At 39.2% G+C, this 26,751-nt stretch overlaps 1 protein-coding gene across 1 annotated transcript in view; it reads right to left on the minus strand.

Annotated features, from left to right (window-relative positions):
* Positions 1–10,327, minus strand: part of CDK17 (cyclin dependent kinase 17) — an 81,389-nt gene extending 71,062 nt beyond the window's left edge. Inside the window, exon 1 of the mRNA XM_080661760.1 lies at positions 9,693–10,327. The gene's annotated coding sequence lies outside the window, so the exon portion shown is untranslated. The remainder of the gene's footprint in view (positions 1–9,692) is intronic.
* Positions 10,328–26,751: the final 16,424 nt, after the last annotated feature.

The following is a 26,751-nucleotide window of genomic DNA, read 5'->3' on the forward strand; positions in this document are numbered from 1 at the left end:
TGCTAGATTTTATTAAGAATAAAATTTTTATCAGTTAAGCCAAATTTTACTCTTGATTATTGACCAATGTTTTTAGAGGGAGCCTATGCACCGAAGGATTGAATGTTCAGGGGCATATACCTGGGTTGCAGGTTTTTTCCCTGGTCCTGGTGAGGGTGTGTGCGGGAGGCAACTAAAGTGTGTCTCCACAATGATGTTTCTCCCTTTCTTTTTTTTTTTTTTTTTTTTAATATATTTTATTGATTTTTTACAGAGAGGAAGGGAGAGGGAGAGAGAGCTAGAAACATCAATCAGCTGCCTCTTGCACACCTCCTACTGGGGATGTGCCCGCAACCAAGGTACATGCCCTTGACCGGAATCGAACCTGGGACCTTTCAGTCCACAGGCTGATGCTCTATCCACTGAGCCAAACCAGTTAGGGCTGATGTTTCTCCCTTTCTCTGTCTCTCTGTCCCTCCCTTCCACTCTCTCTAAAAATCAATGGAAAAAATATTCTCAGGTGAAGATAAACCACAAAAAGAGGTCCAATAATGCTCTAAATTGGCCTATAAACTGTTTCCAGATTATTCTTACACAAGTAATGTCTGAGTACTCCAATACTCAAAAACCTTTGATGGATTTTTATTTTCTACTGTATTGAAATTAATTCTTGGCTCTTTCTAGGCCAGTGATCAGCAAACTCATTAGTCAACAGAGCCAAATATCAACAGTACAAGGACTAAAATTTCTTTTGAGAGCCAAATTTTTTAAAGTTAAACTTCTTCTAACGCCACTTCTTCAAAATAGGCTCACCCAAGCCGTGGTATTTTGTGAAGAGCCACACTCAAGGGGCCAAAGAGCCGAATGTGGCTCGCGAGCCGCAGTTTGCCAACCACGGTTCTAGGCCATAATTAATTTGACCCTAATTTACTAACTCAATGCTATTTCTCCTAATCTCATCAATTCATTTATGCAATTAAATGATAAATAATTTGGGGAATATACCGAAATTAAAAAAGCATAGTCCCTGTGAAGCATAAGCCAGCCAAAATGGGAGATTGGTAATTAATTACAGTGCAATGTGTCAAATACCATAGTAGACCTAAGTGCTATGTGGCATTACCATAACTCTGCCAGAATGGATCAAATAAGACTTCAGAGGAAGTCTTTAAAAAAATGAGAGTTTATCTCCAAGTGTCAAAGCACTATAATATCAAGACATTTCTTCATCTTTGTGTCCTAGCACTGACCGTACTGCTGGTACAGAGTATGAAAGGCACTTCAGATACACATATATGGATGGATGGATCAATGGATGGATGGGTGGGTGGATATCCGGGAAGGAAAGATGAAGGACAGAAGGATAAAAAGGCATACACAAATATAAATATACAGAAAGAATAATTTTTAGCCTAAAATGGGGAAAATCAAAAGTGGTAATACAGATGAAGTTTTCAAAACCCTGACATATGAAAATGACAATAGAAAAAGATAAATATAAAAGATATTTAGAAAATAAAATCAACAGGATTTGGTGACTGACTGGACTGGGGCGGGGTGGGAGTGGGGTGTGTGTGGGGGGGAGGGAAAGGGAGCACCATAGCAAAACATAAGCTGCTGCAAATGGTTAGGCTGATGGTGCATTCACTGTGATTAGGACTGGAGGTAGGGCATAATAAAAGTTCAACTCAGGTAAGGGAGCACTGAGAGGCAATATCTGGGAAGTACAGTTAGAAAGGAACTCAAAAAAGAGGTCTGGATTGAATAGAAATAAAGATATGGAGCTCGTCAGCATACAGGTGATAAAAACAAAGCACTAAATATGGATGAAACTGTCCAAGGAACATGTAAAATCTAAGGGTTGGGCCAAACACAGAACATTCCAGGCAACCAATACTGCTGTTATGTCATGTTATAATACTGCCACATTTAATTATATTTTTATAACATTTATAGGTACTAAACACAATGCCGCAGACACAAGAAATGCTTTAAAAGTACTTACTGATTACAACCCTGAGCAAATTGGAAAATCAAATTTATTAAGGAAAGCCATAAATAAAGGATGTCTTTAAAATAATACAACAAGACATGCTCAAGGGGCTAACGGAATCCAAAATTTACTTCAAAGATCAATTTACTTAAAAAAAAAATCAATGAAAAGCTCTCTCCCCACCAGAAATAGCAGTACAAATCAGTTGAAATATTAAAATCTGGGATTATATTACATTCTTTTAAAAGTCTATTTTTAAAATAATACTTAAAATACATATTAATTTAAAGGATAATGCCTCTAAATTTGGAGTGTTAAGCATGCCAATATTATCAATATTTACCAAGCTGTTTATATCATTTGACATTAACACACACTAACAACAAATATTAACCACCAACTGTAAGAATAGCAGTATTACATATATCATTTGAGAAGAACCAAATGAGTTAGTAACTAACCCTAAAATATAGTAAAAGATAAATTATTCTAGGGTCCTTTTCCCATTCTTTACAAATATTCATATAAAATTTAGAGTATTCTTGAAAGTACTTACACTAACAAGTAAATAACAAGGATATGCTATTAAAAGGTTGATAAATCTTTTAAATTAACTTTTATGACAACAAAAAAAGAAAGCAAATCTTTGTTTTTCACTTTAATGGACTGTCAGGTCAATAAAATTTTCTGTTGTTTAAATGTGAACAAGAAATAAGATATACATGAACAATACTAATTTGCAATTTTTATATCATAAGGGTTGGTTCTCAGTATTAAAAAAATGCCCAGCCAAAACCGGTTTGGCTCAGTGGATAGAGCGTCGGCCTGCGGACTCAAGGGTCCCGGGTTCGATTCCGGTCAAGGGCACGTACATTGGTTGCGGGCACATCCCCAGTGGGAGGTGTGCAGGAGGCAACTGATCGATGTTTCTCTCTCATCGATGTTTCTAGCTCTCTATCCCTCTCCCTTCCTCTCTGTAAAATATCAATAAAATATATTTTTTTAAAAAAATGCCCAAAAATGTACAATCTGGTTTTAGTTCCATTTATCAGGGATATATAGCCATATGTCAATAAAAATACTGTATCAAAATTTACACTTTAATTAAAATAGTAAGCAATACCAAAACCAATAGGCAATAATACATATCTACATGTGGACATAAAATTTACTTTAAGGCAAAAATTTCACCCAATACTGAAGTAAGCTACATAGAATGCCTCTGGGCTGTCTTCCTTTTTATGGTATATGCTCAAATAATGCAAACTAATTTTAACACATGAAAAAGCAAATAAGTAACATATAAGTAAAAATAAACATACTTGTATCACAAGGCCAAGTATAATTTTTCTTTTGCTTTTCAGCGCCAATATTCATTTTATGCCCACAGAACTTCAGCTGATAAATCCATGAGTAAAAATAAATCTAAAAATACTTTAAATATGTTTTTAGCATCTTGATTTTAATTCAATTTGAGGTATAAATATATCCTCCCTTATACATTTTGTATAATTTGATGTTTTTATGAAGTAAAAAACAAAATTTAAAATATAATTTTGATGAACTTTTAAATTTGCCACATTTTAGATCTCTCTACAGCACTCAACAATCACATCCCCCTGGATGCAATGTAACATGGTTTGAATGCCCAAACAGAAATCTTCACCCTGGAGGCAATTACTTAACTAAGGCCTCTTGTTTCCTCATTTAAAAACAGGCACAATCAATAGAGAATGAAGGACCCAAAACACAGCTTTAAAAGGATGTATTTTGTTTCTTACTAACAAATTAGAGTACTTTGTGGTAATAAAAAAATTTAAAAAGAAAAAAAATATCTACAGCAAGCATGTCAAACTTGTGGCCCATGGGCCACATATGGCCCACAATGAATATTTTTGCGGCCCAGCCAATATAATGGTAAGAAATGTTTTAATAAAAATTTTGTAACTTTTTACAATATCCTGTTATACATAATTATTAATAACGAACTACAATGTTCGCTAATGACTGATTACTATAATCATGTTGCATTCATTTCCCTTATGCACCTTATGCACCTTAGGCACAGGCGCACCATTTCTCTCCACTAATACTAGCAGCGAATATTTCAGCAGCCAATTGCCACGTCATTAGTCTTGTACTAACTTCTTTGGTGTGCGCGACAGGAAAAACTTCACTTTCACAGAACAAGAAAAATAGGTTTATTTGCGTTACACTTACTAATTTGTGCAGTTATTCAGTGTCTGGTAAGTTAATGTTCAAGAAAAAATATTAATTTTTATTAAAATGTTCTATTATTTTATGTTAACGATTACTCATTTATTTCAGCCCTTTGTATTCAACATGTCTCTATCAAAAATAAACCTACATTTCTAAGAAAATTGAAGCTTTTGTTGTTGTTTTTTTGTGGCCCACATAAACTTAAACCTTGTTTATTTGACCTGTGTTAGCCTTTTGACATGCTTGACCTACAGGATGGGCTTATTGTATTTAACAAAGTAACACTTGGCATAGTACCTAGCAAAAGGTATTAAATAAGATTATTTCTTTCACATAGCTTATATCAAAACATTTTTTTCAACAGATTTTTATTCATTACAGAGAGAAAGGGAGAGGGGAGAGAGAGAGAAACATCAATGATGAGAATCATTGATCAGTTGCCTCCTGCACGCCCCCTACTGGGGATCAAGCTCACAACCCAAGCGTGTGTCTTGACTGGGAATTAAACTATGACCTTGTGGTTCATAGGTCAACACTCAAACACTGAGCAACACCGGCCGGGCCAAAACATTTTAAAAGGAGACTTTGGAGAGCACGATAATTTACACTCATCCAAATATACCACAGATCTGTAAAACACTTTAAATACAGTATTTAGTAGCATATGTTACTGCAGAACACAACATTATATATATAACTAGAGGCCCGGTGCATGAATTCGTGCATGGGTGGGTCCCTCTGGGTGGCCTGTGGGGATCGGGCTGAAACCCAGTCTAACACCGTCTGCATCTCCTACCTGCTCTCCTGCTCATCCTGGCCCCATTGCGCCTGCCACGGTCTTGCACCCAATCAGTTGCACCACCGCAGCAGCTCTTGTCAGCCATGAGCCCTGCGTCTGGCACCCTCCCTAGGGGCGTGACCTGTGGGATCGGGCCAAAACTGGCTCTCCGACATCCCCTGAGGGGTCCCGAATTGCAAGAGGGTGCAGGCCAGGCCGAGGGACCCCACCGTACACAGTCGGGGTAAGGGAAGAACTGCAAGAGGGATCCAGGGCGTGTCTGGCCCATTTCGCTCAGTCCCGATAGACTGGACCCCAGCAGCAAGCTAACCTACCAGTCAGAGCATCTGCCCCCTGGTGCTCAATGCATGTCATAGCGAGCAGTTGAGCAGCCTTAGCGTATCATTAGCATATAACGCTTTGATTGGTTGAACAGTCGACCAGTCACCAATGACTGGACCGTACACTTAGCATATTAGGCTTTTATTGTATAGGACTAAAGGCCTGGTGCATGAAATTCATGCACAGGGTATGGGGGGTTCCCCCTCAGCCCAGCCTGCACCCTCTCCAATCCGATCCTGTGGATTGGGCCTAAACCAGCAGTCAGACATCCCTCTCACAATCCGGGACTGCTGGCTCCTAACCACTCACCTGACTGCCTACCTGATCACCCCTAACTGCCCCCCCCCAGCCAGCATGCTCACCCCTCATTGCCCCCCCCCACCAGCCTGATCGCCCCTCACTTCCCCCTCCCCCGCCAGCCTGGTTGCCCGACACAGACTGCTGTTCGGTCGTTACTGTGAGGGCATCCTGACCAATTTGCATATTACCCTTTTATTAGTATATATAGGATAGCATTCCATCTACTAGATTTGTAGATAGATGTGTACTGATTTTCCACCTTGGCCAACAGAGTGAAAACAGGCCAGGAAAGGTAAGCTACACTCAGATATATTCAATACATTTTGCTGGCCATTGGAAATTCCTCTTTTCAGGTCAATATTCTGCAGATATCAAAGCAATTACCAACTAAAAAGCCTGGGAGCAAAATAATAACAAAGAATCCACTCATGACAGGATTCTTGGCTTAATATTATAAACATTTCAGAATTATTTTTTAAAGCTACTCCAACAGGTCCTCTTCCTACCAGTTCAAAGAAGTTACCCACATTATAGATTAAATGCTAGTAAGCTACATCAGGTTTTCCACTGTAGGCAGTTTTTTACCTCACACATAATGATATGAACTATTAATTTCAAAGCTCATTTTCAAATGCCATAAGTTTATTTTTTATCTTCATTTAAAATGCAAAATTCCTGAATCAGTTTATAAACTGCATTTTAAATGACTCTTTCCCATGTAAAAATTTAAGCAAAAATTACACATTTAAAATTCAGGGAACATAAAATTATTCTTCCTTCACATGTTTGCAAGAAGGCAATTTTTTAAGTAGATAAAATACTCTAAAGAATATCTAATAAACTGGATTCAACATGTCTCTCTCTTTTTTTTTTTAACAATACATTCATTAAGGAGGTATACACCGTGGAAGTATAAAAGCTATATAAGAGAATGCCATAACATGATGCTGTAATTTTTATAAAGACTAGAGAACAGCCCTAGCCAGTTTGGCTCAGTGGATAGAGCGTCAAGGGTCCCAGGTTTGATTCTGGCCAAGGGCACATGCCTGGGTTGCAGGCTTGATCCCCAGTAGGGGGCATGCAGGAGGCAGCCGATCAGTGATTCTCTCTTTTCATTGATGTTTCTATCTATCCTCTCCCTCCCTCTCTGAAATCAATAAAAATATTTTTTTTAAAAAAGACTGAGAACAACAGTAATAATGATTCAAAATGTAGTGCCTTATAAATATTCAGGACTATTAAACAATAGGGACACTACTATCTTCACTACTGAATATCTAGCTCAGTTGCCATTATAGCTTCCATTGTCCACAATAAAGTATTTGTAGTTTTAGAGTCATTCATTTCACCAGCAAAAGAGGTAAATATTGCTGAAAATTAAGAAAAAAACAAAAGCCTTAACAGCATAAGGTATTTTATGTGCCATCTCTTTCCACCATTAATTGTAGGACTGAATCAATATCTGAAAACTAAAGATATCAACAAATATATACATTAAAATCTGCTTAGTCAACACAGCTATTCTGCTACAGAGAAAATAAAACTTATCTATTTTTTGTATAACCAATGACTTACTAGAACAAGATTACTGGTGTACAAAGCTTACCATACATTGAATCAATTCTTCCAATTTCATCACTCTTTACTAGGTATCTCTCTTGTTTCCTACTAGTAACCAGAGTACATTTGGTAGCCTACACTGTTTCAAATACCTAACACTAAAAGTTACTTTTTGGGCCTGAATCCAAGGATGAGAATAAATTACACATTTTACAGAAGCTTCTTTTCATAATAAACAGATTGGGATATTAACAAGACTTTAATTATTCATATACTTTTTCTGATTGTAAAAGTAATGTGAAAATCTGAAAAATACAAAAATGTATATATTTTTTACCCACCCATAAATCTTTGTTAACTTTTTGGTAGATTACCTTCTAGTGATAATTAAACTTCTATTATCTAATCAGACACTAGTAAATATGGAGAAAAAAGTATATCCTCGATAAATAAGTGTTATATAAAACATCAATTATTAATTATATGAACTGTTAATTTCAAAAAACATCACAAATATGTTCAGTGGTGGTGATTGGAAGGGATGGGGTGGGAGTCCCACAATTCAGACATTGGTTCCTAAACTGAAATCCTTTCACAATTTTTATAGTGTCAACATTTTAATGGTAGCAAGCAACAAGGTATGACTGTTCTTACACAATATCAACACATGCCCTACGACGTCAAACAGGTTTTACTTTTATTTTCTGTCCACTCACATTTCAATGTGTTTTTATTTTTGCTGTAAAAAAATCAGTAATATATCTGCATAGTAATCTTAAAACAGATAAATTCAAAGACTGAGCTATTTTCTTTCAAGCCCAGCATTTAAATTGTTAGTTTTTCTGGCACATGAGACGGTTTATCAGATAAAAGAATAACACTTTTTATATTCCAATATTCTCTCATAACATAAAAACAAGAATACTGTATTCCCTAAATATAGCTGCAGCTTTTCCTTTTGATCCAACTGCTGTTTATGAAACAATGTTAGAATTACAAAGACTAAAATGTCTTCATTAACAAAACAACATCCCAACATTTCATAAGCCAACTACTTAGTCTCAGAAGAACAAAACCAGCTAATTTTTTCCCTTAATATTTGGTTGAACCTTATTACTAGCTTAAAGGGAGGATTTTCCTCTACTCAGGGCATCAAAGGTCTTCAGATCCCATTCATTTGCCCAGTAATTAACAAATAACCCTAACATACAGTAAGTCAGATTTGTTACTCTGACCTTCTTACACAAGCATCCCTTAAAAGAAATCAAGAAACCATTAGCAAAGTTTGAGGAAAGAACTGACTCTCTCTAACTCAAGCATTTCCTGCAAGTGACAGGTCTGGCTGCTAGGAATACACTTTGCTGACCCTAGAAATAGCCAAAACTTCAAACAACATTGGCCACTTTTGTATCTAGGAAACTAATTTGCTAACCAAAGAGGTGCCAAACCATAACCAACGACATAGCACATAGCAATAAAAAGGACGAGCGCCACAGATTTCAGCTAAATGCCTTTGCCATTTTTGCAGAAGAAAAGCTAATTGTTAATGGCCATGTGACATGATAAGATCCCAGAAAGGAAAGGGTGGGAGGAAGAGAGAAGAGTTCAAGGCAGTTCAGGGTCACAACAAGCTCAGGCATCCTGTCATTAGCAAACGTTCCTCTAGCTGAAGTCAAAATACCGCTTACCCGAAAAGGAGTGGGTGAGAAGTAGGGGGAGAATGAGGGGAAAACCACAGGCGAGTCAATGTGGCAGCTGGGGGTGATGGGCGGGAGGCGATCTGGAGCTATCCAGCTGAGTTCGGGAGCAAAGGCATCAGGCACCGAAACGCTGAGGAAAGCGACTGCGATGGAGACAATACTTGGCAGCCCCCCATTTCCCTCTCCTCTTCGGTTCCTGGGGTTTCCCACATTCCCTCCACCTCTGCTTGGGACCAACACTCAGGGGTGGGACCCAACAGTGGGAGGGTGCCCTGATCTTTGTCTCGGCCCGCGCCCCGCGCCCCACGCAGGGCTGCTCCCCTCCTTCCACCCCTCCCCCCGCCTCCGCGCTCCCACCCGCGCACACCCCCGCGCCTCCAAAGAGCCCGAAGCGCCGCGGCCGCCACGGGCCGCGTCCCTTCCTGCCCCTCGGGGCTGCGCCGCCACCCCGCCCCGGAGACCTTTGTGTCTCCGGGGACTTTCTGCCTCTTTCCCTCCTCGGCCTCGCGGGGAGCCGGCCTCCCCCAGAGACCAACGCGGCAGCCAACACCGAAGGCGGCGGCCGGAGGCGCCTCTCGCAAAGGAGCCCGACAGACATCCTACCCCCGGAAATGCCTCGACGCCCCGAGGCCCTCGCTACACCCCAAAGGCGACAGGCACCCGCGAGCCCCCCGCGCCGCGCCTCCCTCCCGCAACTTCCCGGCCGGGCCTGACCCCCGCGCCCCGCCCGCCCGGCCCCCCGGCCCCAGCGCCTACCGCCCCTCAGCCCAGGGTCGGCGGGCAGCAGGGGAAGCCCGCGCCGCCGCTGCCGCCAACTCACCAGCAAGTACGGGGGCCGCGTCCCCCGGGAGGCGAGGCGAGGCGAGGCGCCCGGGGAAAGCGGCGCCGTTGACGCCCGCGGTGACCGGATGCAGGTCCGGGTCCCGGCAGCTGGCAGAGCGAGGCGCCTCCGAGGCTCAGGCCTCCCCGCCGCGGCCGCTGCCCACTCCGCCGAAGAGTCCGGAACCTCGGGAGGGGCCGCGCGGGTCCCTCACGCGTTGCCAAGTCCCCGGGTCAACATGGCTCCCGGGCCGCGAGCCGCGCGGGCAGCCACTAATCCCTCGGAGGGGCCACCGGAGCGAGGCAGGCGGGCGGGCGGGCGGCGCCGAACCGGCGGAGGCGGTGGCCGAACACGGGCTGCTTCTCTGGGGCCGGACGGTGAGGAGCCGAGACTGCGGCGGCTGCTTCGCTCGCGGCGTGTGCGTCGCTTTCTCACTGGGCGGCTGCGGATTGACGCCTCCGCCTCTGTCCCGGAGGAGAGCGAGAGAGAGCGAGCGAGCGAGCGAGAGAAAGAGAGAGAGAAAGCGAGGGGGGAAAAAAGACTTATTGAAACGATCCAACCAGCGGTGGCGGAGAAAAGCGACCGGCCGCCGAGCTCTCCCCACCCCCGCCTGAGCCTCTCGCTGGGGGCAGCGCGACCCCTGCCGGCGGCGGCGGGTGGAGGCGGGGCTGGCGGGCCGGGGGCGGGGCCTGGCGGGCAGGGCGGGGTATCCCCGGGAAACCCCCGAGCTGGGGGGCCTAGGTCTCGGCGGCCTGCCTTCTGGAGCGGCCCGGAAGGGGTAGGAAGGGCGAGAAGACCCCGCGGGATTGAGAAGGCCAGGCAGTGTCTGTCCACAGCTCCTGGGGAAGAAGTCATCAGAATAGGTCAGCGCCTTCATCTTCCTCCCACCCACCCCCCAACAAAACAAAAACTCCTGCTTTCAATTACAGTTTCCTAGTAATGATGTAACTAAGATAGCCTTGCCGCGGTTGTTCACTGGTTTTCTAGAGAGTTGATGTCCAAGGACCCACACGTGGGTATGTTGATGGCTGCAACTTTTCCCCTTTATTGTACGTGGGTACCAAGGCAGCCGTCATTTCCTCTCGCAGCATTTATTTGTTTAAACTTCAAGTGTCTTTATATTCTATTCTTGGCAATATACTAGATCCTCAAAGGACTGAGGGTCTGGCTGGGATGAAAGATATTCAATAAGCAATTACAATGATAATCTGAGCTTTATGAGAAGGAAATACTAGGTGCCGTGAGAACTGAGGAACTGCTGCCGTGGGTGGTTAGGTTTTGTTTTCTCGAAGGAGGGCTGCGGAGACATTGGCCCAGTTTCTGTAAATGTTTTTACTTTCTTCCTTTTCCAGGGACTAAAAGCTGGTTCAGCAATGAACAGCAGAGTGAAAGGGAAGACAAACTGAAGGAATACTGACCCACTTTGTTCCGCTAATAAGGATAAAAAACTTAAAAACAAACAAAAACGCCTGGAGGGAGATAATGAGAAGATTGAAGAGAATGGGGACCCGATGTAGACACCCTAAACAAGAAAAAAAAAAAGTTAACCACATAATAGGCCTGGTGAAGTGAGATATATTTTTCCATTTTAGTACTAGGAAATAGACTTAATAAATTTTAATGCAGTTTCAAATCACATTATGATTTAAAGATCAGACAATTATCTTCTTGCATTCCTAGACGAATCCTTTCCCCCGTAAAATTAATGCCTGCTGACTTTTCCTGTTTTGTTGGGCCAAGTTACATGTATATACTGTACTATCCAACAGTTATACATTTTTCAATCGGACTTCTTCCATGCCTTTAAAATTACCAGGATCCATAAGTTAGCAACATTTATGCTCTACGAATATTTAACACTTGCTTATCATCCAAGAATGCAAAGGTAACAACAAGCTTTTCTTTAGAAACTGCTTAAAAAAAACCAAAACACTGTTAATGATGCTTTTTAGATTTGTCTAAATCCAAGAACTTTATAATATAGCAAGAAGAACCATTCTTTTCAAGAGGTCTTTTAAAATTAGAGAGATATTTATATAAGGCCTACTGGTATGACACATATTTTTCACATACTTTCCTTATTTAAAAAATAACTGTATGCCTTTTTTGGGTCCCTTAGTAAATATTAAAAATTAAAATAAGTGAGGCTACAAATTGGCATCCTGAGTTTCACATCGGTAATTCCCCATACATACTATTAGATTGGAATTCCTTCATTAGAAATCAAGATTGTTCTAATTGCCTCATCTAGAGCTGTTAAAGAGCACTGTTTCCTCTTGCTATATCTTTATTACTACAATAAAGATTTAATAATTAGAATTCAGGTGATTACTTTATGATCTATTTATTCTTTCATCAAAAAGTATTTACTGACTGCACATGATGTGCTATGCACTGTTCTAAGCACTGTATATAAAAGTGAATAAGTCAGGTAAGGGAACTGTTTTCTAGGGGTAGAAACAGACAATAAACATGTAAACCACTTAGGAAATTAATAAGGTAACTTAAAATCATGAGAAATTTAATGAAGAAAATGGAACAGTCATGAAAAAGAAGAGAGGGGGCGTGGAAATGGGTATTTTAGGTGGTAAGGTCAAGTAAGCCCGGATATCAGCAGAGGCTAGAAGCCCTGGGTTCTTCTTTGTATCACTCAGGAAATTATTTGAACAAGGAAAGATCTCATGAAAAAAGAAATGTGGTATATACATACAATGGAATATTATTTTGCCATAAAAAATGGTGCAACACCATAGATGAACCTTGAGGACATGTTAAGTGAAACAAGCCAATCACAGAAGGACAAATACTGCATACTTCCGCTTACATGAAGTATCCCAAATAGTCAAAGTCAGAAGTAGAGAATCGAAGGGTGATTATCAGGGCTTGTAGGGAGGGAGAAATGGGGAGTTGATGTTCAACAGGTGTGAGGTTTCAGTTATGCAAGGTAAGTTCTAGAGCTCCGCTGCACAACATTGTGCCTGTATTAACAATACTGTACTTAAAAATTTGTTAAGAGGGTAGAGCTCACGTTATCTGTTCTTATCACAATAATATTTAAAAAAGCATAAGTCACCATAAAAAATAAATGGGTGAATGCGTTTATTCAGTTACTTTTCTAAATTGACTTAAAATTTATACATTATGTTTTTGGCATGTTATCTGGCCTCTTTCCTAGCTTGTAATATAGATTTTTTTAACATTGTAAAATAAATTTAAATAATAAAATCACAGCATTTCCCAAACTGTGCTTAAAAGATATTCTCTAGCGCTTGGTGGGGAAAAGGGAGTTGAGAAAGAATTTCAAGATCAAACCCACATGGGAAATGCCCCATATTTTATCTTCCTTTGGGAAATTCACAATGCACATTTACATATTAAAAGCTGAGAAGTTCCCAGATTAAAAATTTTTATAGTATAAAAATATTTTTGTAAGAATATCATATAAAAACGTTTTATAAATATAAAATTTTTCCAGTTGAATCACTGTATCCCAAAATGTTTTGACCATAGAATAGCTTTATCATAGGATATATGTATATGAAAATATTGAGGGACACGTGTGCTGATGAGCACAGTTTGGGAAACTGCCCTCTGGGAATGTTAGGCATTTGGTCTTCAGCCTCAGGAAAGGGGGCCCTTGAAAGGGAGCATTTGAAGGTCACTGAATTTTGGACAGAGCAGAAGGAAATGAAGCCAGAAAGTCTTTGCTGTGATTCACACTTTGAGAGTGACATAGCTTAGGAAACAAATATGAAACATATCTGGATAAGATATAGAAAAAAAGACACACTGGTTTTCAGTTCTCTGTTATCAGTGGTTCTCAAACGAAGGCTCCTGAACCAGCAGCAGCAACATCACCTGGGAAATTCCTTAGAAATGAAAATTCTCAGGCCCCACCCTAGATGAACTGAATGAGAAACTCTGGAAGGAAGCCTTGCAAACTGTTTTAACAGGTCCTTTAGGATTCTGTTGCACAATAAAATTTGAGAACCACTGCCCATCAATACATTGCTTTATTGACTTACAAAACAATTTTCCACATGTTTGAATTTCTGAACCATTTCCAATTATTAATCATTGTAAACAATTTTTCAAAGAAAGTAGTTTATTTACCAAATCGGGAAAAAGCTTTTTGTCTGGTTCTATTCCCTATTTTGCTAGGCCAAACCATATAATACACCTATTTGTTTGCAACCAGAGTGAAGCAAATCAAGCTAAGGGCAGCAATCACCTAAGTATCTTTCCCCTAATATCACCTGAACAAAATAATTTTACATTTGGTAAAAAGAACCCTACAAGCATACCTTGGAGATCTTGCAGGTTCAGTTCTAGGCCACCATACTAAAGCAAATATAGCAATAAAGCAAGGTGTGATCTTTTTTCAGGTGGAGGGTCTTGCCTTCCATGTGTAAAAAACGTAACACCTGTGGCGTTCAATGAAGTGAAGCTCAATAAAATGAGGTATGCCAGTACAGGTAAGAAAAAGAGTATTGTCAAAGGATTTTTAAGACTTGCCTTAAAAACAAAACAGCTATCCTCACCCTAACATTTATTTTTTTATAAATATTTTATACCATCCTAACATTTGCAAAACAGCTGCTTACCATTACATAATATGGTTGTAGCCCATCACTTAAAGGTTAATTATTGAGATTTTACATAGCCAGATCTATTTAAAATCAATATTTTCAAAGGCATATAAGTTACAAATTTGGGGTGGGAAATTTTCTTCCACCTACATCTAACATTTCAAAGTTGCAGTCCTGGATTTAACTGTTAAGGCTTGATAACATCCAAGATATTTGGTCCAGTCCAGGGAGCACTAGGAAAATGATGTAATGTGTCCTTACAAGGGAAACCAATCCAGGAACCAAACCAGTCTTGGCAGTTAAGGACGACATAATTGTCAAACATTTCATTTTGAAATAAAATTGTTTTCTAGTTGCTGACAAAGTGTTTAAGGACTGTTGGTCTCCTGGCTTGCAGGAAGGCTCCACACAAGGCTCTATTAAGAGACTAAGAAAGGATGAAATCATTTTTCTTTTTAAACCTTGTGATATTAACTGCTCCTAACTAGATTCATGTTCTGTCTACTGAAAAAAAAAAAAAAGAAGAAGAAGAAGAAGAAAGGCAGAGGTGGACTCTTAATCAAATAAAATACATTTAAAGCTTAGTTGAACTTCCTAAAAATGAAGCACAACCTGAAGCCACCTTTAAGATTTAACAAATTCCTCCTTTTTTTTTTTTTTTTTCCAAAAACAAATAGGCTTGAAAACTGGGAGCTAGAGCAGTAAAGATTTTTCCCTCTTGAACATTTTAAGAGGGAGGATGTGGCAATTAGCCATTTTCCCAGGGGCTTGTCAGAATGGTCATTGGACTCTTTCCATCCTTTTAAAGAATGAGAGAAGGGAGGGAGGAGCAGTGGCCTTCTGGTTTTGTCATCTTTGAAATCTGGCCCAGTGATTTGTTTTTAAGGAAATTTATCAGACTGAGTTGTAGATGTAATCCTTCTAGTCTTTAGCTATTAGTTCAGAAGGGCATTTTTTTTTTTTTCAGTAAACTAACTTTGCCTTGCCCAAGCCAACATCACCTCAGGATCATTTTAGAGTTTGTATGACCTGTGAAGAAGAGATTAGAGCAAATATTTTGTATTTAACATTGGAAAAAAAATGGAAAAATTTTTAAAAAGTGAGGAAACGGAAAAAGACAAGAAGAAAGGTAAATAATTAAGAAAGAATAATTAAGCCCTGCAAATGTAATTTTATTTCAGCAATAAGGAAGCCACAAATGTTAATACTATTAAATGTCAGGTAATAAAAAAAGAAAGTGTAGAAATACACAAAGCTGAGCAGGTCAGGGGGCTAGCCCAGCAGCAGTATTGCATAGGAACCGAGCTTTGTAATCAGTTGTATTGGACGGGAATTACACTTTGTCACAGTGAGATTTTGATAGGTTACTTAAGAGTTTCCCCACATGTAAAATTAGGATAATAACATACCTGCCAGGTTGTAAGGATTAAATGAGATAATGAATGTAAAGTACCTGTATCACAACTTTTTCTTTTGAAAGTGACCTGAACAGCAACTCAACTTATACAAGAAGGGGCTTGTTTGTTTACCTAAGTTCCAAGACCAGGGGTAGTGCAGGCTTCAGGGACATCTTATCCAACAGCCCACAAAATGTCATCAGGACCTGGTTTCTCTCCTTTTGATTCTGCCTTTGGCATCCTTGGCTTGTCCGCCCACTAGGTCAAAAGATGACTGCAATATTGGTAGCTCTATCTATACTTTCTGGTTCAAGTCCTACAGAAAAGAGGGAGCAACATCCTCAGTAGCACAAGCATTAGCTCTAATTAGCCCAGCTTGAATCAATACACTGTCACTGTAGCCAAGGCAATTGAGTGATTGGCCACATATGCTTTTCCCTTAAAGCCCCGGTAGAGTTTGCTTTACCTAAATCACAAGTCCACTATACCGGGGTAAATGCCAAGTGTATAATCAAAATTTCTAATCAGGGAAAGTAATTTTGATAAGGAGAGTAAAGTGAACCAAGAAGAGGAACCAATGAATAAATGGATAAACAAATTATGGTATATTCATGCTCAGCACAGGATATGGCTCAGCAATAAAAAAAAAAAAGAATTATGGATATATGCAACAACATAGATGAATCCCAAAATAATTATACTGAGTGAAAGAAGCCAGATCAAAAAAGAGTATACACACTGTATTGTTTCATTTTTGTAAAATTACAGGAAATGCAAACTAATCTATAGTGATAAAAAGCAGATTAGTGGTTGCTTGGGACTGGGAAAGGTATAAAAAATCATGACACTTGTAGGAATGATAAATGCATTTTTTCTTTATTATGGTGATGGTTTTATGGGTGTATACATATGTAGAAACTTATTAAATTGGGCACTTTACATAGGCGCAATTTATTGTATGCTAATCATACCTAAGTAATATTGTGTGTGTGTGAGAGAGCGAGAAAGCGAGAGAGAGAAAGAGAATGTGATCCAAAACGCTATCCTATTTAATGGCATTTGAAACTATTATCTGACCAATCTGTACAAGTCTGAATTTTCCAACAGAGTTATAAATGTAGTCTTTCTGTAATATATCTATATAGAAGTCATACCACTTAACCCGCAGGTAGTTTGTAGCCACAGGGTCAAAGCACAGGTTAATAAAAGCTACAACTAAGATTATATTTTTCTTGACAGATTTCTCTCCACAGTGAAAGTGTTAGCAGTGGGCAATAGTAAGTGAGTGTGCCAGGCCTGAAACCTACTTGACCCTACATAAAATATTGGCCTGGTAAATTGGAACTTCCTTTCTAAGCAGATTGTAGTGCTCGGTAAGTGTCAGCTCCCTCATCCTCCTCCTCAATGTAAAAATAATCCAAAAGGTTGGAAATATTGTTCATTTCATATATTTACTGAAAATAAATATTTCCTGTTTTTATACACTTCTGATATGTAGATGATCTACACCAGTGGTCGGCAAACTGCGGCTCTAATGAGTTTGCCGACCACTGCGTAAGGCATTACCCTTACCCAGAAGTTTTGACTTCAGGTTAAAGACATTAGTACATTATTAAAATGTTTTTTAAGTGTTTTTCCCTAAGGCAGTGGTCAGCAAACTCATTCGTCAACAGAGTGGCAAACTGCAGCTCAGAAGCCGCATGTGGCTCGCGAGCCGCAGTTTGCCGACCACAGATCTACACAATTCAAGGTATTTTCCCTCTAGGTAGGGAGACACTTGCTATTGGGCCCAACACCCTGTTTCTTTGGGCACCCTGAAACTCAAAGCCATTAGGTAGATCACAGAACTGCTTTCCAGAGCTCGTAATAATTACCTATCTTCAAATTCTAGTTTGATAGGAAGGCATCAGAAGTGCTAAATATTTCAGTATCACCTCTCACACACCTAGAAATACAAAGACATTTTACAAAGGCTATTTTTGTTGGTTAAAAGATAACTTTCTTCCAATATAGCCTATTACAAAAAGCTATTTCACATGTTTGGATAATTCAAATCATTTAAAATTGACCAATAGTTAAGGTTGTAGGTACCTTTCTGTGTGCATTCATGCTTTAGTCCTTCACTACCTTCTATTCACTGTTAGGGTTGGAGTAAAATATTCCAACCCTCTTTTATTTTGCATAAATATTCACAAAAATTTTTAGCATGATGCAATAAAAATATAGAATTTGAAGTAAAATAAACCTAGCTTTGAGTCTTAGCTCCACTATTTGTTGTAAGACAATGAGAATGATTAATCTTCCTGAACTTTAGTTTCTTCATATACAAAATGGGCACATCTCATAGGACCTTGCATGAGGATTCAACGAGACACCAAATATAAATATAATAATATTTGGCACTTAACAGGCAATGGATAAATGTTAGTGTTCTTCCTTCCACTCCAGCACACCATGACTATAAAAGTCATGGAAAAATACTCTGATGATAATGCCTCTAGGAAGGCAGAGATCTAAGTTTATAATGCTCAGGAGAAATAATCTGTCTTCAAGGAGAGAAACTACAACATTTAAAAGGGAGAAAAATAAACATTTTTGCTGGCTGATGAGCAGCCCTATTTGGAAAAAAATTAGATGTTTATAACTAGTGTATTTCATTATAGGTATTCCTTAACATTCAGAATGTGAATGGTCAGTACTAGCTATTTTGAATAAAACACATGTACTGCATGATCTGTAAAGAGCTTTCTGCAGTCCTGGCTGGTGTGGCTTAGTTGGATGGAGCATCATCCCATACAACAAAAGGTCGAGGGTTTAATTCCTAGTCAGGTCACATAACCCAGGTTTCAGGTGATCCCAGGTTGGAGTGTATATAGGAGGCAACCAATTGATATTTCTTTCTCACATCTCTCACATTGATTTCTCTCTCTTAGAAAAGAAAAATAAAAAAAAGTTTCCTGTAAAGGGAACAACAACAACAAAAAATCATATGAGTGCAGATTCTTATTTATCTACTTTCTATACCTTGTATTTATAAGTACAACTACAAACCTCAATTTATTTTATCAGAATTACACAAGCAATTTTAGAATTGGGAGCTAGAAGTCTTCCAACTCTTATATTTACTTTTCAACTATTATTTCATTCAAGTACTAGAGTCCTGGTGCACAAAATTCATGCATGGGTAGGGTCCCTAGGCCTGTCTGGTGATCAGGGCCGATCTGAGGGGCAACCGGTGGGTGGGGCGATTGGGGGGCCCCCACTGGCACCCACCTTGGCTGGCAGCCTGGCACTGCCTGCTCACCGGCCCTGACCAGGGGCAGCTCCTGTGTTGAGCATCTTCCCCCTGGTGGTCAGTGTGCATGATAGCGACCGGTCGTTCTGCCATTCGGTCAATTTGCATATTAGGGTTTTATTATATAGGATTTCTTCAACCAATATGTGTTTGGTGTCTACAATATACTAGGCACTGTAAGGAACAAGATAACAGGCAATGTTCTTGTCCTCAAAGGGCCTAGTGTCTACCAGAGAAGAAGGCCTGGCCGTAACTCAGAAAGAACTAAGGACATAAAATAAAAGTCCAATATGCTGCCCAGGGGAAGAGGAGGACTTGTAGCTGGGAGAAGTGGAGGGAATAGGAAATCGAGGCAGGTTACATTCTTACATAGGACAAGTCAACAAGTACTTACTGGTGACTAATTAGCAGTCTAGCAGTAAATGCTAGAGAATACAGAAGTACCTTCAGTGGTAATCGCTGGCCACAAGGAATGTCTTTTGCAGAATTTGCAAGGTAAGCAGGCGATTTCTACTCCTATAACTTTTGGTACATTTATTTCAGATGCCAATTGTTTATTAATAGTAATTCTATGACTTTTGATATATTTATTTCAAATGTCAATTGTTTATTAGTAGTAATTCAGTTATTAATAGTAATCCAGTTTTTAAAAACGGCGAGCCTGTTCATATAGAGATAAAAGGCAGATGTCTCTCTTTATGGAAGTGGTTTGATAAATAGATGATAATAATAAAGAAAAAGAAATCAGGACATTTTGAAATAGCTTTTAGGTTTTTTTTGCCACATTGTGAATGGGCCATCCCATTCTTTATGAATCTTGGCTGCCTGGAAATATTTTGAAAACTAAAATTTTAAATTAGTTATTTGGTTACTGCCTAGGCCCTTGTTTTTAAAGAATTAATGACATAGTTATAACTGTAGAGTCACATGAAATTTGGGTCTTGTGTTTATGCCTGGCAAGACTGAGAGGAGTACTAAACTTTTATTAGAAAGGTTAAACATTTTATTTCACAATAGATATGCTGTAAATTCTTAACACATTTATTTTTAAATAATCTTCAGAAATAAATTTAGTTTTTGTTTATATTACAAGCCCATTAAATGTGAAGTAATCTATCTCTTTCCCTAGAATCAAGTTTCCAACTTTCCCTCTAAAACAATCTCACGCCTCAAGTTTGGCATCTAAGTTTTTTATTTCTTCACCTAAGAAACACTGTCCTTCTTTTTGTATCTGATTCATACCTTCTACTGAATTCAAATTGATGTATCAGGAATTTTTTTTTGCAAGTCATGTACTTCCTACTCAGATTTAGGCATGTCTATATGGCTCACTCAAGTGACACCCAAGCCAGCAGAGCACAACAGGCTCGAATTGTGTCATAATTGAGCCTGAGGGGGGAGTGATCTGTTTTATTCAATTTTAGTATATGTGCTGCTGTATTGAGCACAAAATAAAGAAGGAATTGGAATGAGGAGGAGCTTGAAGACAGACTTTGAAAAGATGACAGAGGAAGGACGAAAGAAAAAATTATTAGGGTGTTTAAGAAATTTCTCTTTTGCTTACAGAATATAAAAATGTTAATTAGATGTTCTCTTTACCCACTACCTATTTTGGTAAATACTCTTCAAAAATTATAACAATATTACAAAAGGTTTAGAAAAGAAATTAAGTAATTCACATAACTCTTCAACCCCAAGATTGTACCTTTTTATTATTTGGAAGTATTTCTTTCTAGCCTTTATTTCATATTCATATATTTTTTTCCTCTTTATTGATTAAGGTATTACATATGTGTCCTTATTCCCCCATTGCCCCCCACCCTCCCACTCATGCTCTCACCCCCCCCTGGTGTCTGTGTCCATTGGTTAGGCTTATATGCAGGCATACAAGTCCTTTGGTTGATTTTACCCACACCCTCCCCTACCTTCCCTCTGAGGTTTGAGAGTCTGATCGATGCTTCTCTGTCTCTGAATCTGTTTTTGTTCATCAATTTATGTTGTTCATTATATTCCAGAAATGAGTGAGATCATGTGATATTTATCTTTCTCTGACGGCTTATTTCACTTAGCATAATGCTCTCCGGTTCCATCCATGTTGTTGCAAATGGTAAGAATTCCTTCTTTTTTTTTTTTTTTTTTTTACCACTGTGTAGTATTCCATTGTGTAGATGTACCATAGTTTTTTAATCCACTCATCTGATGATGGGCACTTAGGCTGTTTCCAAATCTTAGCTATGGTGAATTGTGCTGCTGTGAACATAGGGGTGCATATATCCTTTCTGATTCATGTTTCTAGTTTCTTGGGATATATTCCTAGAAGTGGGATCACTGGGAGTTCCATTTTTAGTTTTTTGAGGAAACTCCATACTGTTCTCTATATATATGTTTTAATAGCGTGCAGGTAATTTTGTGTCACGTTCTTCATTGGTTATCACAAACACTGGTCCCTGCTGTCTTCATGATTACCCTATTTATTGGCTGCCTCACACTCGGTGACCTATGTTTCATTGGCCCTCCCCACCTCTCTAAAAAGTCTTTCCCCAAGTGTGCCTGGGAGTTGCTGCAGGGAGGGGATTCCTTACTGTGTTCCTGACCTGTCAGCTGCTGTATGTATTATTTAATTATTCTTCTCCATTGCCGGAGACCACCATGTTTTCAGGCAAGCTGAGTTTGCATAAACTAATGCTGCCTCTGCCATAATTTCTCCTGTAGACTGTTGCCCTCCTAGATAGGACTTTTGTTTTAGTTTATACTCTCAAGTCGCCTGCCTTGATTTCCCCCACTGCTGCCCCATTCTAAAGGGTTCCTGCTTGCTGAGAGGGGAAATTGGGGTGGGGGCCAACAAAGGCCCTTAGTTCCAGCAAGAGGCAAACATTTTTCCTGAACTACTTATTTTTAGGGACAAAAGAGGAGTTGTGTCTCTTTGGGCTTGATAGGAATTTTTGTAAAAATCTTTTATTCCAGGTAACATATAATATTATTGTAAGTGGCAAACCTACTTTTGCCCTACCCTATTGATTGGGATAATACTTTCTACTTTGCAGAGTGATTGCAAAGTCTAGAAACATGGTGGCTCACAGTATCATATTTGAAATTGATAGCTAATATTGTTATTATTTATTGTTCATATAGTAGAAGCAGAGTTAATTCAAGTGACCTACCCCATCTTCACAGTGGCAGATTGGAATTATGGACTGAGAATCAAATTTTCAGCTCTGTTTTGTAGTTTTGATGATCAATTTAAGAAAAATTCTTGAACTCAAAATAGCTCATGTTATAAAAAAGACACTTATTGAGTTGCATGTGAAAAATATATGACTTTCATATACTTGAAAATAAAATGTCTTTAAATTAGCTTTTTCCTTTCTTTTCTTTTTAAAGTTAAGGGTCCATATCAGCATATGGCCACAAGACATTCACTGCAGACATCACTAAATGCTAGTACAAGCTATTTTCTATGGACTGAATGTTTATGTCTTCCTAAAATTCATATGTTAAATCCTACTTCCCCCTCCCCCCAATATTATTATGAGGTGGGACCTTGGGTAAGTGACTAGGTCATGAGAGTGGAGGCCTCATGCATGGGATTAATGACTTTATAAAAGAGACCACAGAGAGCTTCCTCACCCTTTCTGCCTTGTGAAGACACAGTAAAAAGATGGCTCTGTATGAACCAGGATGTGGGGCTCTCACCAGACAATGAATCTACCAGTGCCTTGATCTTGAACTATCAGAACTGTGAAAGATAAATTTATGTGGTATAAAAGCCACCCAACCTATGGTATTCTGTTAGAGCAGCCCAAATGGACTATGACAGTGTTATATACAGAGTTCAGACAACGGCAAAGTAACGCAGCAAGAAAAACCATGGTTTGGGTTTAGAGAATAGAGACACACCCAGCTGAAAGCTGGTGTTGGTTATTTAAGATGCTTAAGTCTGCTAGTGGATTTAAAACCGGGACACCTGTCATTAAAGAAGAACAACAAGCAGGAACAAGATGGGGTAATTGGCAGATTGATTTTCCAAGCGGCTGGCAATCAGTGCAAGTCTAGACAGGTAGGCAGTCAATGTTGGGAAAATCTTATAGTAACACATTTGAAACAAAAGCTTTCGTTTTCACATTTTTAAAAAGTGTAGTTGGTATACAGCATTATATTTAGTTATATTAGTTTCAGGTGTACAATATTCACAAGTGATTTTTTTGGTTGGTTGATTGGTTTTGTTTTGTTTTAGTTTAGTTCCTAAGAACTTTCCTGTGTAACTGTGGGATATCCCACTGAGGACGAACTGGAATCATAGTACAGTGGCCTTAGACACAAGAGAGCTGGGCTCAGATTCCAATTCTAATACTTAGCTGTGTGATTTGGGGCAATTATTTCATGTTCCAGAGTGTCTACTAATTCACTGTGAAATGAGATGGCTCTATGGGGTCCGTGATTCCTAGCTATTTTGGGGAGAAGGGGGTTGTGGCGGTGGTGGTCATTCACCTTTTTTATCTGATAAAAGGATCATTTTCTTTTAAAATAAATGCACAGAAATATTCCCTCAAATTTGGGCACACACTTGGATTTATTGCATTAGAAATTAGTTTCATTCACGTAGAAAACAACTTACAAACATTTTCCTTCTTTCATTCTTGGTTATTCACATAAACGGAGTAATTTAAAATAAATCCAAAGTGTGCAAATAAAGGAGAATAAGAAATTCTTCCTCAAAGCAAATTTAAATGAGAGGGCTGCCATCGTTTGCCTTGAAGAGAAAACATTATGTCATTTGTGCTAGTCTATAAATTTATACATTTTTGACTTTCAATTTTGAGAGCAACAAGTGAAAGAAGCTCTAATTAACAAAGTGGTTTGTAGCAAATGCATAGGCTTACGTCAAGACACACTGGATTTCTCTCCGGCTCTTCAAGCTGATCCAGTTGCATCATTTCCTCTGTCCCCAGGCCAATTAATTTGATCATCTTTGCAAAGTCTGCATCATCAATGCTGTACATGTCAACAAGAAAATGGTTAAAATCCACATTTCAATGTTGAAGACAAGTGAGTGTAACTAACCTTTGGAGAAGTTCTGCAGTGTTTGCACGTGTCTGTAGATTTCCTCCCTGTGAGAAATTGACAAGTTTCACCACTCTTGGATAGAGCCAGGAGAATCTTCTCCTGCATGGGAAGGGAAGTTCATATTTGTCGGTTTCCAATCTTCCCCCCCCCCCCCCCCCCCCGCATAGTGGCAACTTGGCCAAAAGGGCTCATGGATTTTCTGTGTGTGTGTGTGTGTGTGTGTGTGTGTGTGTTTTGGTTAGCTTCCAAAATGGTGCCCTCAGGATCTTATGCTGAACAAAAGCCTTACCTTATTCACGTGATCAAATAAATCAAAATGCAAATGACTTTCTCCTTATGGAATTATGTTAGGAGAGAAATATTATGAATAATTTCATAACCTGCTTCCATTTCTTGACAGAAAGTTCTTTACACCCCAATGAGTCAAAGCCCTGAGTCTGGAGAAATTGATGACTTCTCCAGCAATAGGCAAATCTTCTTCAGGACTATTGGCAAGGGCTTTGATGCCTATGCAAGGTGATGTAGAAAGCCATGACTCATGGCTGTCTTTCTTCATCAAAGCAGAAAAACCAGATGCGTTGCCAAACATGGCATAGTTCCAAAATTTTACTTACAATAGGAGTGTTTAATTGAAGAAGTGTCTCTTTACCATTTCAAGGAATTCAGGGCCTTTGTGGTTTCCATTCGGGGCTCATAAAGTAAAATTCTTTAAAAATATTACAACACATATTTGACAGATAAACATCAGAAAATGGCTGGCAATTTTTTTTTGCAAAAGAGAATGGCATAATTGCAAATTCCTCCATGTTCTGATTCAAAATAACAGATGAAGTGTCAGTAAATCCAGAGCAGAATATGTCATTTGGCAAACACACTGGTTCCATATTATTCCATTATTCCAACCCATAATTTAATTTGATCATTTAAAAGCACAAGGCTCACGTGTGACTTCTTTTGCCTAGCAATGCAATTAGAAGCCTTCGGACAGGAAGTGTTTGGGGGCAAATGTAAGCTTTTGGAAAATTCCAGCCTTTCCAAATTGTCTTCTTCTCAAAACAAAACAAATAACAACAACAAAACCACCTCATTTTCTCACGTATTTTCAGGGTAGAGAGATAGGTGTTTCTTCAGCTCTTTACCTGCTAGCTGTCATAAGCCAGCGTCATGGTGCACAGAAGGCAATCTGGCTTTCACATCTCATAACAACAGGGCACAGCGTATCAAGCTAAAGGATGCATGCTTTGAAGCACTTTTTTCTTTCAATTTCAGCTAGATCCAATACAAGCAGATATCTGTAAATATACTAGGAGTCATTTTAATTTTTAATGGTTGGGCTAGGAGGGCAAAATTAAGGGTTAGTGCATCTTCCCTTGGAATTTCTAACTTTTTCATAATGCTATTATTATATTATATTTAGAATACGATTATATATTAAAATGAAACATAATATTGGAAGAATAAGACTTGCAGAAGTCAAGAAGATTATATGCCACTTGGCTATGAGAGCTGATACTTTCAGAATAATGGTTGTGTTAGCTGTAACTAATTGCCCTAGCTGTTTTACATGTATTATCTCATTTGATTTTCATAATAATCCTGTAAGACAGGTACTCTTACTGCTCACATTTACAGATGAGGAGTTTGAAACTCAGAAAGGATAAGCAACTTGCCCAACATCACACAGCTAGTGACTGAGTCAAAATTCGAACCCAGGTCTCCTTAACATCAAACACTGTGCTCTCAGTTACTACACAAATGTGAAGGAATGAGAGCTACAGGTTGAGAAAATAAATTTAGCAGAGTAAGCAGAATTCTTAGCTGAAGGGTAAATATCAGATATTCATGGGAAGGAGGGTTAATTTAAAGATAAATGAATAAAAGCATCTTTGGAGAAGGTACCATGATACAAACAAATCCAACTCCCTTTGCTCTAAATCTGTCTTCCCAACCAGTCTGATGATCACTGACTTAGGCTCCACAGTGAGTGTTTATCAGGAATGGAATCCCAGTTCACAATTCGGGTCCTTAAAATTTTCCATTACAGACTAATGCATCTCATGTCAGACAAGCTCTTGGGGGTTTGAGCAGTATGAAACAGTCTGAGACATGATCACACCATCTGCTTCTCAGAATTCCTTCTTTTATTCACCCCTGTATCCTCCCAGGCTGGCACAGCGTCTGGCGGTTAGTGGGCACCCAGTAAATGTCAGTTGACTGATAAAGTAATGAATGAGGTTTTGAAAGACTCACCAAGTCGAGTTGGCAGACTATACTACCTCAGCGACTTGTTGAAAGTGTGCTACAGGAGAAATATTTAGACATAACTGATGGTTTACTTCCCCCAGCCCCATCCCATTAACAACATCAAGTTTGACAATGGGCAGAACCATCTGGCCAATTCCTGCATGGCAAACCTTTCGACAGGCATGTGGCTAAATTGTGCAATCCTTAGTGCTGCTGACTCATTCACATCTTTTGGGCTTTTTTGCAACCATCTTATGCCATCATTTTCTTATCTTTAGAAAACATATTTTTTCTACTGCCCTTGGCCATACTAAAATGTGTCCATTTGAAGGCTGATCACTTTGATAATACGCTGCATTTAATTTGTGCTTTTTCTATGAATTCCTTCTAAAACGAAAGAGAGAACCAAATTTTCTTAATTTGTTCCCACTCCCCAACCTCCCAATAATAGTACTAGGTAATCTGAGGAA

The sequence above is a fragment of the Plecotus auritus genome (genome assembly GCF_963455305.1).
Source record: "Plecotus auritus genome assembly, chromosome: 3".
NCBI lineage: Eukaryota > Metazoa > Chordata > Mammalia > Chiroptera > Vespertilionidae > Plecotus > Plecotus auritus.